Below are 19,394 nucleotides of genomic sequence, written 5' to 3' on the forward strand. Positions count from 1 at the left end.
AAAAAGTGTTCCTTTTTTTTTTTTTTTTCCTGCATGGTGCAAAGCTTACAGCTGATAAATCTGTCTAAATGTTGTTAACAGGTCAAGTGCACCTGGGGGCCAAACATGATTTCGCCAGACCCATGAAGAATGTGTGCATTTTCCCCAGTTGTGCCCACACATCATTTGTTACACTGTTTGAAAGGCTTGGCCAGTGGCTGTACTCAGCTTCACTCCCACCTCAAGTTACAGAGCTTGTTCCACTTACAGAGTTTTCCAACTATTGCAGGGGAGAAAAAAAAAAAAAAAAAAAAAAAAACTTTGCAAGAGGAACATCGGCATTGTTCTGTACCCTGGGAAAGACACAGAAGAGCTCCAGAATGTTAAGTGTGCAGTGGCTCTATTCTTTCCATTTAGATTTGTTTGAGGATTGCATTAAAAGTCAGAGGGAAAAAAAGAGAAAAAAAAAAAGTCAGAGGGAGAATTTGGCCACTGGAGGTGAAAAGAAATCAGTATTTATCCAGAGGTTTCCATAAGCTAAGCCTTACACTAATCTTTGCCTGCTCATCTCATTAATTGTCACCACCATCCTGTGAGACATTATCCCTTTTTCCTCAAGTTCTAAAAGGAAACTCAGAGGCCCAGAGACTATAACAGACTTGCCCAAGACCACTCTGCCAAGGAAGATAGAAATAACAATATTTCTCACTCTTTCAGGTGCTTGATGAATGCTTTTGGCAAGCCCTGTACTGGGCACTGAAGACACATCTGTGAACACTGAAGACACAACTGTGAACAAAACAGATAAAGACCTCTGTCCTCGTAGAGCAACCATTCTTGATGGGGAACAGATCATGAACATGGTAAAGGTTTAAAGTATCTCGTGTGTTCAAGATAGCAAAGACCCCAGGAGTCACCGAGGCTGTTCACCAAATAGTTCCTGTGCTCTGCTTTCCGTGTGTCTGGCTCTCCCAAATGAGTGACGAGAGGCTCCACTTCTGGCTGGAGCAGCTCACTGCTAGTGTGAGACTCTCCAGGACACGCTCTGTCCCCTCGCATTGTGAGAGGCAAGGTTTCAGGGGATGATCATTCCACCAGCCTGCATCCCAGGTAAGAACTCAAGGGTCCAGTGCAGGAAAGAGGGGGACGGCTGTTTGGAGGTGAGAGGTTTAACTGCAGGTGCAAGTGGTGGACGTTTAATTAGGAATAACGCAGTAAGGGGAACTCTGAGGCCCTGCCCTGGAGTTCAAACCCAACATGCAATCAGCCTAGAGCCTAGAGCCTACGAGTCGCGTCCCATTGTGCAAGGAGCGTGGTGGAGCACATGAACTGTGGAAGGTGACTCAGGCAGACATGGGTTCAAATCTCAGCTGTACCAGGAACCAGTTAAACAAAAAAATCTTGGCTTGGAAATACTTAATATTTGAACAGCAGTTTACTTGCCAATGCAAATAACAGTCTTGCTTGATAGCGTTGTTGTAGGAAGGGCCAAATAACGTGGAGGATGTGAAGTCCAAGTGTTTGGTCCCGTGTTCATTGACTATCAGTGTCCCCACAGTCCCTCCGTCTCCCCAGCCCCAGTGGCCTTCTTTGGGCCTCCACTCCTGAGAATTAGAAGTTGTGTGTCGTCCGCCACAGGCTACAGACATGACTTTTTCTCCGTTGGCTGTAATTAGACTGGCTTTCCTTTTAAGAGCCTGGTTCTTGTATTCCTCACTTGGGTTTCTTTGTTTTGTTTTGTTTGTGTGCTTTTTTTTTTTTTTTTTTTTGCCTCTTTTCATTTGTCTTCAAAAAATCATTTATGTATCCGCTGTTTAACATTCCAAAGACTAAACACTGATTCTCACTTCCTATGGCAGCTGCTATAGCTCCTTCTCCTCTTCTCTTGGCTTCTCTTTCAAAAAAAAAAAAAAAAGTGAAGAGCACAACTTCCTAGCTCCCCTGCAGTGGTCTCCATACTGTGCATCATCCTCTCCTCTCTTAGGACTCTGTCTGTTGATTGAAACATATAATTGGATTAAGCAGGTTTATGTCTCTGTTTCCTGTATAATTTGTGTCCTTCACCACACATCAGTAAGGGGGGGGGGGGGGGGCGAAGGGAAGCGTCTTCCTTGTTCACAGAGAAAAATCAATTATCCTTCTTCTAAAATGAAATCATATGTATTTATTTGGTGGGAAGTCTTCAAAGAAACCAAAAGGATCCTTCTAAAATATTCAGGCCATCTTCACAAAGCCCCCCACTCCTGACCCGAGTCTGGCTTAATGTTTTATTATCTAAAAGTTTATTGGTTACCTGCTGGGCACTAGATATCAAAATATAAACAAGAAGTGGTCTCTCTCCCTAAGAAGTTCACCGTCTGAGAGAGAAGTAGACATGACTCATTACAGTACACGGTGATTCATACAGTATAAGAGTGCGGCGGTCAGAGGTGGCCCAGGGGAAGGTGTGATTAATGCAGTGGTGTTTGGGGCAGGAGTGGCGGGTCAGAGGGGACAGTGAGGTGGGGCATAAGGTTGGAGAGATCGGCCAGACTAGGTCATAAAGAGCTCCCATTTATGGGGGGAAAAGTTTAGACTTTTCTTGTTTCTCCAAGGGAAGAATGGATGAGAAGATTGTGGATATAGAGGTGGATACTGTAGTGAATCTAGATTGGTTCTAATCCCAAAAGGGAAAGAGGAGAAGATGGAATTAATTAGACTCTGTGCCGGGAAGTTAAATTACTTCAATTACTTCGTTTGAATCTCAGAATGCCCCAGCATGCACCTGCTTGGCCACAAGTTATTTGTATTCCCGTTGTATGCATGAGAAGATGAAGGTTCAGAAGCATTTGCCCTGCACCTGCCCGATGGACTGAGAGACTTGGCAAAGCTCTTCTGAGTGCTGGTTGGGAATCCAAAACGAGATGTCCTCACCGCATGGGTTTTCTTCCACTAATTTGTCCACTCCAGGGGCTTTCATGATTATGGTTTCTTAAATCTGATGGAAGCTAGATGAACCAGTGATAGCGGGAAAGATAAATACCCAGGCAACTGCACAATCGCCAAGGAAGGCAGATTTCCCAATGAAGATGTCAAGGCCTCTGAAACAGCTTTGCTGTTTGGAACTTTGAAACAATGGAACCCATTGTTTGGAACTTCAACACGGACCCACAAAAGGAGCTTAGACCCCAAAACATCACAACTGGATGAACAGCGCTTGCATAGAAAACATGTGGCCTTCACAAAGCTTTGCCTCAGGATGTGGAGAAGCACTTCTTGGGGGCCCAACGGGAGCCATCTCATCATCACCAACCAGCCCGGGCATGTTTGTCACATCTCCCTCTGACAAGAGGAGATGGATGGTGGCCCTAGGCACTCCACACAGCTCCCACTAGCAGGCTTCCTCCCTGGGGTAGGCTACCTGGAAAAGGAAATCTCCACCCTTGCTACTGTGGGGTCAATCAAGAGGAGTTGACCACTAAATTTAAGGAGTCCTTGTCTCAAGCCCACATCCTCCAAAAGGATGAGGATTTTTATTTTGCAGCAGTGTGGTGGTTTGCAGGCTTATGAAGACCTACCACCAGGTGACATTGGTCAACAGAGGGCCAATAACTGACCGGCACCTGGGTGGCTCAATGGTTGAGCATCTGCCTTCAGCTCAGGTCGTGATCCTGGGGTCCTGGGATCGAGTCCTCCATCAGGCTCCCTACAGGGAGCCTGCTTCTCCCTCTGCCTGTGTCTCTTCCTTTCTCTCTCTGTCTCTCACGAATGGATTAAAAAACAAAAAGGCCAATAACAACAGACCTTTGGGCTGTTGGGCAGGACAATGGCCACTGGAGCAAGCACCTGGTTCCCCAGAAACAAGTCCAAGCCATCGGCTCCGGATTACATGTGGGATAAGGAGCTGCCAGGCTGGCTGACAACGTGAAGAAACTCAGATATGTGGCCAAACACTTCATCTGTTTGGAGGGTAGGCTTCCAAGAAGGGAGGACGTAGCTCGAGGTAGGATGTGAGGGGTTGGGGGGTGGGGAGGGTGGCCTGTCGATCCTCCTCAGGTCAGCCTCAATCAGGCCCAGTTTTATCAGATGGGATGCAGCTCCACCTCTTTGTCTTGTTTCCTTGAAATGTACTGCCCAAGATTAGCAATTCTTGCTTCCATCATGTTGCGACACAACTGATTCTTTGGCTCAAGTTTTGAAAAGCAGGCGTTCCGTGGGTTGCCTGGCACACTCGGGGCCCCTGCAGACCCCTAAAAACCCTTCAGGACAGATGAAGCAGATAATACCAATGACCTCTCATCTGACAAGTGAGGCCTCTGACAAGGGGACAGCTTTTCCCAGCCCATGGGGGAGACCACCTGCCCAATCTGCTCAATTTTCTCCCAGAATGTCCTGCGGGATTGAACAGCGTGGCCCTGGTTCTCGCTGCCACACGCTTGCTCGCCGCAGTGTTAAATCCAAATGACTCTCTCCTCTCTCAAAGTGCTGTAGGGCAATAGTTTCATCATGCAGAGGAACTCCATCAAATTTAGATTTTATTTATAAGATGAAAGGTCCCCTTTGTGTGCAGGCAAAATGGGAATAGGCTACAAGTCAAGACCATCTTCCTGAACCCTTATTATTTTATTTATTTTTCTTTTTTTGGTCTATCTCAGCACAATGCTGTGTGTCTAAAAAGATCCAAAGAGTCATCACTATTATTGCTATATTTGTTGTTATAATTCTTCTGATTGCTTGCTTGCTTGATTGGTGGTAGTGCTGATTGTCTCGGGCTCACTCTCAAGCTCTCCATTCCTCACTGAAGCGTTCGTTTTTTCTGACTTCTTTACCCAGACCTTATAATGACAAGAGATTGACCATCTACTTGGCCCTGCTCTGCCTCCCTCCCCTCCCTGATCGTTTTTCCTCACTATGGAAGTCAGAAAGTCACACACACGCAGGCTTTATCCATTTCCTATGGTTGTAAAACTTCATGGCTCTAGAATTTCTATCTAACTATAAAATGCTCTGATTCAAAATTCTCTGTGCCTCTCTGTCAGTGCCAAGCAGCATTTCTGCTATCAGATAATTTAGGACAAAAATAATATCTGCACACATTATTCCTTTTCCCTCTACATTCAAAATGAAGACAGCTGTATTGGGTCCCTAAGAGGCCCTCATTGCTGGAGGGACCATAAAGTGGGGCTGCTCACAGCCAACTCTTCTGCCCTTCATCACAATGGCCTTGGGAGTTGAGGGTTGCCCCAGGGCAGGCTCCTCCATCTTTACAGATCCCCCGACTGTCAGAAACCTAAGGAAACTTCCCTAGCACCACCCTCAGTGGTGGTACCAATGAGTTCTAGTGATGTCTGTGCTGTTGTGTCTCAATTTGTTTAATACGATACTTCTGAGCTGGTTTTGCTTGTAAAATACAGCACATTCGTCAGTAAGTCTGACTTTAAAATCTCATTAAGAATTCTATGGTGAATGATGTATATACAACTGATGGTCTGTCCTTGGGGCCTATTTGACTTAACGTGGTTTCTCCTGTGGCTATTTCATAATATTTTTGATTTGTGAAGAGAGTTTGGGGAATTCTTCTGTGTACATATTGCCATTGTTCTCTTTTGACAATAAAATCAATATGATGTCAAAGAGTCAGAAAATAGGATTTATAATCCTATTTGCCTCTTGGCAAAGTAAATGAAAGAATATTTGTTGTGATTTCTTCATCAGTATAATTTCGGTGGGAAATGGATTGGTTTGAAATAGATTGTTAAAAAAAAAAAAAAGAAATAGATTGTTAAATTATTTACTCAAGAAATACAGCCGGTGATAACAATGAAGACTCTAGTCTAATTTCAATCTGATAAGGAAGCCTGAGCAGATACCCAGTTTGTTTGCAGGGCTATCTTTCTCCTTTTCATTCTACAAGTTAAAAAGAACAGAGGGCGTAGTAGGGTCAGGACTTCACCCAGGACGCACGGGAGGTTGACGGCTGGGCTGCAGTGAGAAGTGAGACCTGCGGACTCCCCGGGCAGAACGTGTCCACCCTTTCTGGGGCTCCTTCCTAGCTCAGGACCATTCTCTTTTCCTATTCCATGCCGGGCACCACTAAACCCTTTCTCTTGCATTGTACTAAATGGCTGATGAGGGAGGCTCAAAGTAACATAGAGAACCATAGTTTCACATCCCTGTGTACACATATTTTTGCCATGTCCTCGTGGGAACTGGATCTTTTAAAGTACGGTATGAGAGAGCAAATCTGCTCAGTTGAAGAGCAACGTGGTACACTAAGAAGAGTTTGGGCTTTGAAATCAGACCACTTTGGGTTTTTAACCTGATTCTATCTATCTCTAACCAGTCGAACGGTCTTGACCACATCACAGAGCCTCTCCGAGTGTGGTATCTGGACCATGGAGATGTCCCATGTACATGTTGCGACAGCCTGTGCCAGGCAAGATAGCAGACAGATCATATCTGAACATTCAGAATACAGAAGTGGCTACAAAAGTTCCCAAATGTGGGGGTGTTTTAAGGTAAAAAATATTCACATGCTACTCCAATATCCCATGGGTACATGCAATCTGTAATATTGGTTCAATCTACAGATAGTTCTTGGGACATGTATACATTTCTCAAATCTTGTCCTAACTCTGCAGGTAAACCTTCCCTGCCTTCCACGACAATAATCCCCCTTTTGGCTCTCAGGATAATGCCCATCTGGCAAATACCTGATTAGTCAAGACCCATATCACATATTTGCACTTTCTGTAAAGACATGCCAAATACAGGATATGTAGTATCAGAAAATATAATTTTCTATACAAAAAAATAAATTATCTTCTATTATAATAGAAGAATAAAAGGACACTTTTAATAGATGAGGAAATCCATTTTCTTAGAAATTATAAATTTAGAAAAGGTATTTATCTTTTAGTTGTTAAGAAAGTAAAGTTAACAAAATAAGCTTTTTATCAGTCTATTACTTAAATGTATCTTTTGAAATGTAAAAACTGTACTGTTTTTGTATATTCTTTTTCTAAGACTTTCAGATTAACTTCCACTAATTTTTTTTAATAATTTTTTTAAGATTTATTTATTTATTTATTTATTTATTTATTTATTTATTTATGATAGACACAGAGAGAGAGAGAGAGAGGCAGAGACACAGGCAGAGGGAGAAGCAGGCTCCATACACCAGGAGCCCGATGTGGGATTCGATCCCGGGTCTCCAGGATCATGCCCTGGGCCAAAGGCAGGCGCCAAACCACTGAGCCACCCAGGGATCCCAACTTCCACTAATTTTTGTAACATTCTCATCAGGAAACACAAAGACAATTGTAACTGGATCTACTCAGATGAGGCATAAAAAAACAAGTTATGTTTGTTTGACTGGCCTAGAGAGTCAACAATAGCTAGAACACTCTGAAGCAGGCAATACGCAGGCACATCATGATTCCTCTGCCCTTTGGCCCTTCACCATCCACAATCATGAAGAGGACTGGAGGTCACAGTGGTATCATCCTTCAGTCCAGGATCTGACCCAAAACAAGGGTCCTATGAAATAAGTCTGATGAAAGTCTCCAGTAACCTAACTGGGTTCCTCTCTGCCACCACTTTTTGTGTGGACCCAACCCTTCCCCCCAAATCTTCATAGACATCAGGGTTTAATTTCAAGGTTTCTAGTCACTACTTCATTGTTTTTCTAGAGTCAACCATATGAAGCTCCATCCAATTTCCTTGTCACTTCTAAGTTATACCAAGTGAGTCTTTACTGCTGAATGACAATTATATTAAATGGAAACAGTCTGTACATACAATGATTTGATATGAATAAATAGGCCACTTTCCCTGATGTTGTGGGTCTCTGGGTATGCTAATGTCTTTGGGACAGGAAAGGTGTATTGAATGAATGTGCTTGCCCATGTGAATTCCCATGTCAAGACCCATACTGCCTAACGCCAGTTCTCAGAGAGAATTCTCCACTGCCAATCTCAAATTGCATATTGTTAATGCATGCCATTAAGATTAATCTTTGCTTTAGCTGTCAGTTCTTATTTACAGACCCTAATTTTCTTTGCTGCAGTTAACTCTAGCTATGAAATCTTCCCTGATTCTGAGGCCCTTGTGCCACCTTAAATTCACTAGCCTTAATTTGAGGATGGAATGTGTATGGAGGGGATTAAGACCCATCTGAATTCACATTCAGTTAATACAGATGAAACCTCCCTATCTTGTAGATTCTTCAAAAGAGTAGTAATATGGTGCTCCCCAAGTTTTATCACACAAAAAAATTACCATGTTCTCGGTCAAACTTGGATGACCCAAGGGAAGGAAACTACCACTTATAGAATACCTACCATAGATGAACATCGTGTGTGCCCACAACTTTATATACATTAACTCATTAACAACAACCCTATGAAGAAGTTTTCTCCAAATTACAAATAAGGAACATAAATCTTAGAGAGATAAAGTAACTTCCCCAAGTCAAAAAGCTTTTTAAGCATAGTGGTTAATATTTTCTTAAAAAGTAGGGTTGGCATATCAGTTCTACCAGTGCTTTTGTCACTAGAACACACAGAACTAGAAATTAAGAGCCTCCAATTTCACTTTCCCAATTAATTAATGCTAATAAGAATTATGTTCTATGAGTTAACATTATTTAGCACATAATGCAAAATAGTTGTATCTCAGATTTAGATCATATCTAATTCCAAAGGATGTAAAAAGAATTAGGGAACTGATTTATAGGGATCCACATACTTTTTCTTGTCTCAGGACTGAGACAGGACTTCATGCACCGCATAGGTCACTCCCACCAAAAAGCTTATTGTGGGTAAGAACTTTCAATAGGATACCCCAGGATCTATTATACTAATTCTATTTTCTAAAGAACCTGTGGCTCCATACACTTAGTGCAAAGAGACATTCCTAAGGTTGAGTCCTAAGGAAATCCACAGGTGACCACTTAACTGTCAGTCACAAATATGACTCCTCCTCCTTCTCCTCCTCATGGGGAACAGCAGTTTGTTTGTTCTTCGCACAGTTTGCACGGGACTGGAGTGACTGATAGCAGAGCTGTCTCTTTTGAAGCCACGGATAGGTAGAGTTAAAGACACCAAAACAAACTCAAACTCTGTTCTTGCAGGGTATAGTGATATGGTTAGTGCTTGTGGGAAAGAATCAAAGAAACACATTAAAAAGGGAAGAAGACATAGCAGCCTCACCAGATAAACTTCTTGAAGAAACCAAATCCAACCTCTGCTTAAAAAGGTGAGGCTGAGCACACATGTTTACCCACATCCCCTCCTTCCCAAAAGTCTACTTCAATGCCATGAGGCACTATAACGTGTTATTATTGTTTGTTCATCTGACTGCCTGTTTGTTTGCTTTAAAACATAAATACACAGGGCCAAAGATGACAGAGGAGCTAGAGCAAGAACCTGTGGGAAGGTGGAAAGTAACTGGATGACTAGTCATAGATGAGCAGAACCCTAACTTGAAGAAAGATGTAACTTCAAAACAATGAGAATAAAGAGGATCCTACAGATTTGCAGAGAAGAAATACAGCTTTCATTCAAAAGTTTAAAGGTGAGACTGGCATCATAGTTCCTAACACAAATCTCAGAACCGAAACAAAATTGAGCAATGCCTTCAGAATTCCAAGGAGTATTATTTCCCACCCAGAAGACTGTGCCCAACTAAGCTATTAATTAAATGTGATGGGAATAAAGCCATTTTCAGACACACAGGTTTTAAAAAATATTTTCTCCTTGTATCTCTTCTTGGGAAACTGCTAGTGGATGTACTCCATGAAAACAAGGGAGCACAGCAAAGAGAAGAAGCCAGGAGATCTGGAAAATAGAGAATCTACCATAAATAACGATGTATCCACACGATTCTCCAGGATGGTAGTGAGGAGACGCTGCTAGAAAACTCCTGTGCAGTAGCCTCAGAGAGTAACTAGTTTCAGGCTGGTTCTCCAGAAGTAGACTCTGAGGAGTTTGGCAGGGAGAATTATTTATTAGAGCTTGGTGTTTCTCAGAATATGGGAAGAAAGGAGAGGGAAGAGGCAGGATTGAGTAGATGGAGAAATTACATTGTGATGCAGCTAAAATGACACCTCAGCCAGTCCCTCCAGGAGCTCTGCAACATTACAGCGCATTGGAGTTGTCTCCCAGTGGGCTGAAGTGACTTTTACACCCCCTCCGTTATCAATCATTGGATACAGGCCACTCTTGGGAAGGGCAGCTCTCTGCAGGTCAGGTAGGAGAAGAGGGGGCCGACAGCAACTTACACAGAAAAGATCCCCCCTTGAAGGGGCTTCTGGGCAACATACCTCCATGTCCACCATACTGTTCCAGGCTGGAGCCCATTAAAAGAATTAAAAAAAAAAAAAAAGAATACAGAAGAAAGTTCTTCAAGGAGATGAAATTAATAAGATACCTAATATGTTTCAAAGTTACGCAACTGGCAATAAACATAGGGATGAACTGATGAGTGCACAGAAATCTAAGCAAGGAACAAAAGCAACATTAACTCCAAAGGCAATGAAATATTGTGTGAGAAAAGGAATCATACAGTACTGCACACCCAGCTACACAAGTCATCTACACACGGTCACACCGTGAGATTGAGAGAATGGGGAGATGAGCAATGCGGATAGGGGTAAATCCTCAGCTACTCTAGTGGGAAATCAATATTAGTACTTAAAATTGTTTTTGCAGAGCAAGAAATGGCAATGGTCTAATATTTAGTTTGCTTTCTGAACTACAAGTGTATAATACAATAATAGTGGTATTATTGTCATTATTATTTGTAAGAACAAACAAAAGGATGGGATAGCTTTTATTTAGTGATCTGTAAACTTACCCTACTAGAAATGATGCCTGCCTATATATAATCTTCTGGACTATCTTATTCCAGAATATTTTAATACATGGTTAACAAGGGTCTCAAATTATCACATGTCCCACTTCATCAATTCTTGTTCAGTGAGTGGAATGATGGAAGAAAAAATTGCCGTGGCCCTGAAGACAACTTGGATATTTATCAGACGTTCCACGTTTCCAGGCTTAGGGCTTTGCACATGCTTTTCTGGCTTCCTGGGCCAATCTGGTCCCCCCTTTCTGCAGAAGTTGCTGCTTCTCATTGAAGCTTAAATGTCAGCCCTAGCCTGAGGCCTTCCAGGAGTAGGACCCCTCTATCTCAATGCATCTTCTGTTACTACACAACTGAGTCCCCAACATTTCCAACAAGCTCCAGTTATTTTAATTTATTCACTTCTCTGCTTTGTTTTTTTTTTTTTTTTTTTCTTAACTCTCTCCCCACTCAAAAGTCATTTCCTTGCAATGAGGGGACTTGCCTGTCCTTTTTACTCTGTATCCAGGTACTTGGTACGTGCTCAACAAAGTTAACTAACTAACTAACTAACTAACTAACTAAAAACAATGAGTCTCACAGTTAACCTGATTAGGTAACCATCTGATTAGGGGTTGTATTTCAAAGCAGTTCCAATGTCACTGATGGCAGCTGTCTGACTTCATCACTGCAAATGCGGGACTGAGCACTCTCAATTGAATTTTCAAAGCTACTCTACAGATAAGAGCTCCTATGTTACAAACCATGCCTTTCTAAATTCCAAAACTCAGAGCCACAGCTGGTAATTCATCAGCATGTGCCAGCCATTCCACCAACATAGAAATTGACCGAGCAGAAAGCAAAGACATGGACACATTATCATGTATTGAGCATTTACTGCATATAAGGTCCTCTATGTTTCTTCTTAACAGTCCTGGAAGGATAACTTTTGCTTTTGCTGTTGCTGTTGCTGTTTTCATCTCACTTTAAGATGAGAAAATGGAGCCTCAGAGAAGAGAAGTAACTTGTCTAAGAAGGCACAGCAAGTAATTATCCGAGTGCTGAATGAGAACTCAGGTCTGTTGTTTCTGACACTAGTGTTCTTTTTGCTATAAAATGTCACCTCTTAAAAAAATAAAATAAAATAAAATAAAATAAAATATCACCTCTAGAATGTAAATTTGTACCTTTTCACACCCAGAAGATCAAGCCACAGTAGCTAAAACTGTGCCATTATAATAACACAGCCCTCTTATGAAAGGAAAAGCTAGGAAGCCAACTCCTTCTTCAGTTTGTTGTCAAGAAATGTAAAGAAATTTTTTTTCGTTCATGGATCACTTATGCAATTTTATATAATGACCCTGAGAATTGTGGCTCCATCACTAAGGTCTCAGCATAAATCAAGAGGGAAAATGATAATAAATATCTTTGAGCTAAAAATGGAGAAGTACCAAAGTCTTCCAGGGGTTACAGGTTAGCAGGAAAAGATATAAAATGTAAATGACACTTCATTTACTGTAAGAACAAGGTACAAATGTTCAGAGTAATTTCTTTCTACCATGAATTCCTAATGAAATGTTGAGATCAATGTCAAGCAGATTACGGAAACAGGACATGGAATATATGTCAAAATAAGTCAAACTGAATGAAGTAAGTTAGAGGAAACAGAGCCATATGATCCTTTGTCTTTGGTTTCAAGAACAAAGAACCACTTTTTTTTTCTTCTTGCAAAGCAATAGTATTTAGAAATTATTAGTTATGATGAAAATGCCAATTTTTTTAAAAAATATTTTATTTATTCATGAGAGATACAGAGACAGAGAGAGAGGCAGAGACATAGAGGGAGAAGCAGGCTCCTTGCAGGGAACCCGATGCGGGACTCAATCCCCGGACCTGGGATCAAAACCTGAGCTGAAGGCAGGTGCTCAATCACTGAGCCACCCAGGTGTCCCGAAAATGCCAAATTTTTAAGGCAGAGTTATAATTTCAAAAGATGTTGGACAAACCGAAACAATCTCCCCCTTAAAACATCAAAATAATTTTTAAAGCAATCTCAATTTCAGGTATTCATATTCATTGTTATTTTGATGGATAAACCAAGATAATTTAGAGAGAAAAAATGTATAGAAAAATCTTTGTTCATCAGAACACATCCTTATTTTCCTATATCTGAAAGAATCATAATCACATTTTTCTAATTATCAGATAGACGTTCATTATTTGCAACTTGAAAAATGAGAAGGAAAACCCTCCCATAATCCCACAAACCATGATATTTTTCCTATAAGGATAAATATGTTTATATATTGCATATGCAATAGATATTTCATGCTTGATTTTAGGATGTTCATAATCCTTTCCCTACTCTGTGCTTGGGGCTTAGGGTTTTCCAGGATGATCATGATTTTATGTAATTATTTTCTTAATTAACGTGGTTTTCATTGAATATGTGGTTGTACATGATATGTTTCATATTCCCTCAAAAGACGTCTCATTTAGATACATTTGGGAGTTTTACTGGATGGTGTTCTGAACCCTGGGCCCAAGAGTCACGTGAGGGCAGCTTTCCACTGGCCTCTCCAGGAGGGCTTGAGAAGTCAGCAGCCTTAGGAAGTCTGGAGGGGCCTTGGAAAGCCCTGTCCACCTCTAGGGGACATAGGCCTTCCTAGAGCGCACCGTGCCACCTGCTTCTCTCCTCAGGGAGATGGAACATGTGTCTCTGCAGTGGTGGTGGCCCCGAAGCAGGCTACGTTCCTCTGAGGACAAAACTCTCCCTGACTAAGCTCATCACTAGGCCTCTCTGTGAGACACAGCCTCCCCCGCAGCTGTGAGGGTGCAGTGTCTTCACCCTGAGCCCCAAATCTATGCCACTAAAGCCCCACAAGCACCTTCAGCCTACCTGTGTTATCAGATGCCCTGTGGCTGGCCTTACCCAGAAAGAAATGGGTTTCGGGTGTCAAACTGCTTCATGCAGCTTGACCCTGCTGGCCCCTCCAACACCATCTCCTTTTCTCTTTGCTCAGCAGCCACCTACCTCAAGATCTGCTTCAGAATCGCACACTGTAGTTACCTGTGACCAGGGAGTGGGTTTTACCCTTGCCCATTATTGCCTTAAAGCCAATCCAGAGGCTTCCTCTTCCTTATCATTAGCTACTTTTGGGGATACCATGGCCCTGACTATCTATTTTTTCTCTTTTCTCTTTTCTTTTTCTTTTTTTTTTTTTGAGGAAGATTAATGATTGTCCCATGCCATGAAAAAGAGGGCACAGAGCACTTCTTACAGTTCAGCAAAGCCGTGGGCTGAAGCTGTAGAGGACCACCGTGTGGACACTGCCACCCCGCCACCAGAACACCCAGGTTTGTCCCTCCACCTCACACTCCCCACAAGGTCAGTTGTCATCCTCCTTCCAAACCCTGCCGCAGCCACAAGCCAGACAGAGGACCTTTCTCGGATTTCCTGCATTGGCGTGAAAGTTCATACCCTGCTTCCCTCAAGCCTGCCCTTTAGGCCTCAAAAGCTCATGCTGAAGGTTGAAAAAAAGCAAAAGGAAAGTCCTGCTTCCCCCCCCCCCCCCGAGTCAGTGTGAAAGCCACTGAGGAATGGTCACGTGCAAGGGAGGGTAGAGGAGAAAGAAAATGTGATGGTTCATATTCCAAAACTTCATCCCACTGGTTCAATTACCATCTGCTCCTCAACGGCTGTGAGCAAGCAGCGTGAGGTCAGGAGCACCACTCTCGATGCTTGTGCCCCAGTGCTTCCTGCCACTCCTGACACCACTGCACAGCCACAGGAACTACCCACAAAATGGATACACATTGGGCTATTGCGATTTTTGATGATCAGATATGGAGAAATCTTACTGCAACGACAAATGGTTTCCCTAACAACTTCCAAGAGTGCAAAGTTCCAATTGAGCAGCAAAATGCTTTCCTTCTAAGTGGAGTACTGGAGTACTTAGTGTAAACTGTTGAATTAAGCAGATTTATGATAGTTCTGCAAAAGTAAAAGTTTACAAGGTGTTTTAAAGAAACTGATATCACAGGCCATATAATTTCCACCAGCCTTTCAGCGTAAGACTGTGTAATCCCTCTGCATCTGATGGTGATGTAAGTGCAGGCAGCCAACCCTCCGCCCTCCACCCTCAGTCAAATGGGATGACCAATGGATATAAAATTAGGGAAAAACCAGCATCAGCGTTGGAAAATAGGAAGGATGCCATACATATGCCCAACACGTTAGGGGATGTATATTTCATATAGGCTAGTGGTGATGAACCCAAGGCACCATTTAGGCTCTATTCATGATCGTCCTTGTGACAGAGAAGGGATAGTGAGGAAGTAGAGGGACCACAACAATTCCTATGAGAGCAACTCATCTGCAAGGGTGAAAAGAGATCTTGGGATGGGAAAACCCAACAATCAAAATGCTAGTCTTGCTGTGAGGCTTTCTCCTTAAGCCAGGATCCATGTCAAGAAGAAAGTGTTCGTGACAGAAGTAGAAGGCCACCCTGAGTAGGAGGCCGTACCCAAGAGGGGGTCGGTCCTCAGTCCCAAAAAGAAGCTGCAAATCCAAGAAAGAAAGTCACCTTGACATGAAATACTACTTTTAAAACATTGATGCTAAGAAATAAGAACTCCGATATGCTAATTTCTGTCTCAGAAAGATTCCGGAGGGCTTCTGAATGAGTCTCTGATAATAGAGTCAGCAGGGGAGGTTAAAAAAAAAAAATAGTTACTGAATGTGGTATATAGATGACTGTTCACCAAGATTCATGGTCCCCCTTCCATTATCATTCTAGGAAAATGTCTTCCATGTCACATTAACGTAAAGCCCTAGGAGCAGTGCTCACCACAGAAACAGGAGGAAAAGTGAATAGTCTGTCCCTCTTGGACTGAGGCCTCTGAGAAGCCAGTGTGCCTTCTCTATGAAGCCTGTCTACTTGGCAGAAAGGTCATCAGGAGTGGAAGGAACCTGGGACTCTGAATCGTCAAGGGGGAGAATGAACTTCTGTTGCTAAGAAGAATCCTGGAGTCTGTTGGTGCAGATTGTTTGATGACTGCAAATTCCTTCCCTCTTAGGGTCCATGCACTGTTAGGTGTGACTTAGGAGTGCCTTGAGGACATAGGGAAACTAAAGAGACCCCATGAAGGATGGCTTTTTTTTTTTATCCTTTTCCTGCTTCTATTCTTGCTAGGACCTGCACCCCCACCTTACATACTTCTTAGGGCACAGATAATGTATATCTTCCTTGCAATGGTCAAGGAGTTAAATGGTTTGCTTGGAGTCTTCCAGCACAATAGATAACATCTAATGAGTGACCAGGTGGGGTTGTTATGTACATTTTCCAGATCACTGATTCCAGGGCATAAATGGCTCTAGGGCACAAGTGGCTTACAGAGGACATCTAAACACTCAGGACACCTAGACACTCAGCTTTGTTCCTGGATGCCTGCGGAGATGTGAACACCAGACCACAATTCTCAATAAAAACCCCAGACCCCAAACTTCTTTTCTTTCCGAGTCTCCCAGACCTTCCATCTCAATCCGTACTCTCTCGGTGTCTTCAGTAAACTCTGCTCTCACTTCCTTTCAGCTTGTGTTTGATTTCTATCCTGCACAAAGGCAAGGACCCTCTTGGAGGAGCCTGCGGGAAAGCCTCTGAGTCCTCGGACCCAGCCAGCCTACATCATTGGGAAAGGAGAAACTCTATTTCCTCTCTATGTTTTCTTTACCGACTAAAGGAAAACTCGGTTTTTCCACACTGCACTGCACTCACACCTATAGTTGACTGCTGATACCAGATGTGTGGGTTTTTTCCTCCTGCACCAAGCAATTCTTCAGTTCCCTGGGGACAACTGGGCAATGCATCCCCCTGAAGCCAGCATCAGATCCCACAGGTGAAGGGCTTAGTCCCACAGGACCGCCTCCACCTCAGATGCCAATCACAAGTTCTGGTTGTCACCTGTACTTCTGACTGACCGGCAATAAATTGAGGGTCCATGACCCCCTCCTTTGGTTCAGCAATGTGTTAGAATGGCTTATAGAACTCAGGAAAACAATTCACTAACTAGATTACCAGTTTTTTATAACAGGATACAGCTCAGGAACAGCCAGGTGTAAGAGGTACCCAGGGAAAGATATGGGGAGAGACATGAGCTTTTCTACCCATGCTCTCTCTGGCACGTCACCTTCTCAGTACCTCTAAGCGTTTAGCAACCTGAAGTTGTCCAGACCCCTTCTGTTAGGATTTTTATGGAGGCTTCACTATGTAGGCTTGATGGATTAAGTCAACCACCAGCCCCGCTCCCCTCCCTAGGGATTGGAGGTTGGACCTGAAAGTTCCAACCCCCTAATCATGTGGTCGGTTTCCCTGGTAACCGGCCCAGACCCTGAGGCTATTCAGGAGCCCACCCCCTCCCCCCTCCCCCCCCCCCAGCCACCACCTTCTCATTAGCATCCAAAAAGACAAGTCACTTTGGAGATTCCAGAGGTTTTAGCTTTGGAACATAGATGAGGATCGAATATACATTTCTTATTAGAAATCACAATGTCACACCTTCTATCCAGAGGTGGATGGAATCTGGTTGGTCTTGTGACTTGTTTAGACCAACAGAAAGTGACAGAAGTAACATGGGCTAAGTTCTAGAGCCTAAGCCTAGTTCTAGAGCTCTTGTCTCACCTACTGGAACATCCTCATCACCGCATAATATGGCCTGGATCAGCAGAAAGAGAGGATGGACAAAGACCCTGTAACAGCCAGTCCCAAGGTCCCAGGCTGCATGAAGTCATCTGAGGCTTAGACTCTCTAGCACCAGATGAGCAGATAAAGACGATAGCCATGGGAGTGAGTCCAGGAGAAATCAGTAGAAGAACTACAGAATACAGAATGTGGAAAAAAAATAACATTAAAAAAATACAATACAGATAAAACAGGGATCTTTGTATTGTAAATTTTCAGAAACAATATTGGGATCCCTGGGTGGCGCAGCAGTTTGGCACCTGCCTTTGGCCCAGGGCGCGATCCTGGAGACCCGGGATCGAATCCCACATCGGGCTCCCGGTGCATGGAGCCTGCTTCTCCCTCTGCCTGTGTCTCTGCCTCTCTCTCTCTCTCTATGTGACTATCATAAATAAATAAAAATAAAAAAAAAAAAGGAGTGGAGAGGAATAGAAAGAGATGGAATTTGGATTTAAAAAAAAATAGGGTGGTACTGAGAGCATATTGAGGGGAAAAGATTGTGACAAAGAATTCTATAATTAAATAATTATGTATATGAAGCTAAAATAATTATACTGAGGGATATAAGACATACCATTCATTTATGCTTCCAGAAAATCATACATGGATAAAAATCACTTAAAGATTTAATCAAGATACAAACCAAATTTTTAAAATTCAAGAATGTGGAAGTTGTGGTAGAAAAGCTTCAGTGATACAAATAAAATCAGAGTTAAATGTTTAAATAATTATAAATATGGTTTTAAAATCTATTTATAGACATGAAAGTTATTTCTTAAAAGAGAAGCTACATGATGAAAATGATAATAATCTGGGTCAAAGTCAAAAATTATCAATAAAAATTAGGATATGAGGGAAAAGATATACATAAGTATGTTAAATTTCTTATGCAATGGAAATAAATACAGCTTAATTCTCAACATCAATAATTAGAAAAAACATAATCACTTTTTTTAATTAAAGGGAAAAATATAGGCTAAATTTAAAAAGTTGCATTTTTAAATTTTCACCAGTGAGACTTTGAGCAAAATATATCTCCACTCCAGTGATTTCTTAATAAGTTATATATAAACACATGTACCATTGTATGTACATGTATATCTACAGTAACAGAATCATGGAGAGGAAAAGACAAACCTGAAATTAACACTAATTTAAAATAAATTTTATTACATTTCTTAATAATATATTTTCTTTCCCTAAAAATAATAACTTTTATTGAGAGCAGAATGATTAAATTTGCCTTCAATGTGTTTGAAAATCTTGGTTCCACATCTTGCAATAAAGCAATTCAAAGGTGTCATTCCGGATCCATTTTTATTTCAAGCTTGGTTTGCATGACTAATAACTGAATAAGTTCCTCCACAGAATTTAGGCAAAGAGAAGGCAGAGAAGTATGTCATTGGCTACACTGAATAATCACAGCACTTGTGTTCTAGCCCCTCCACCAATTATGTAATTGTTATTGTTGAAATGTGGTAGTAAATTTCCACTTTCAATTGTTCTTGAAAAGGTATCAGTATGTGTTACATTTTTATGCTTCAACAAATGGGTTTAAAATTCTCTAAAAACTTTTAAACAGGCTAAAAATTCTATTTCAAGTTTTTAAAGTGTGTTGATATGAGAGATTATCTTTTATACATGTAACATTTATATCGATTTCAGCAATGTATCAGATAGCAATGGAAACACCAGGAAACATTTCCAAACATCCGTTTTAAAATGCTCTCTATTACCTCATAATGTGGCTGATGGTGAATTCCTGCCAGGAAAAGGGAAAGTATTACCTAGCCTATTGGGGGGGTGAGATGTGGAGGGAGTATTGAGGGGAGAGAGTAATTGTTATTGTTC

At 42.0% G+C, this 19,394-nt stretch overlaps 1 long non-coding RNA gene across 1 annotated transcript in view; it reads right to left on the minus strand.

Moving 5' to 3' along the window:
* The window catches only part of LOC125756078 (uncharacterized), a 63,358-nt gene extending 46,211 nt beyond the window's left edge, over positions 1-17,147 (minus strand). The window contains exon 1 of the long non-coding RNA XR_007414130.1: positions 17,004-17,147. This is a non-coding gene — a long non-coding RNA (uncharacterized LOC125756078). The remainder of the gene's footprint in view (positions 1-17,003) is intronic.
* Positions 17,148-19,394: the final 2,247 nt, after the last annotated feature.

This window comes from Canis lupus, chromosome 11, assembly GCF_003254725.2.
Source record: "Canis lupus dingo isolate Sandy chromosome 11, ASM325472v2, whole genome shotgun sequence".
NCBI classification, from domain to species: Eukaryota; Metazoa; Chordata; class Mammalia; order Carnivora; family Canidae; genus Canis; species Canis lupus.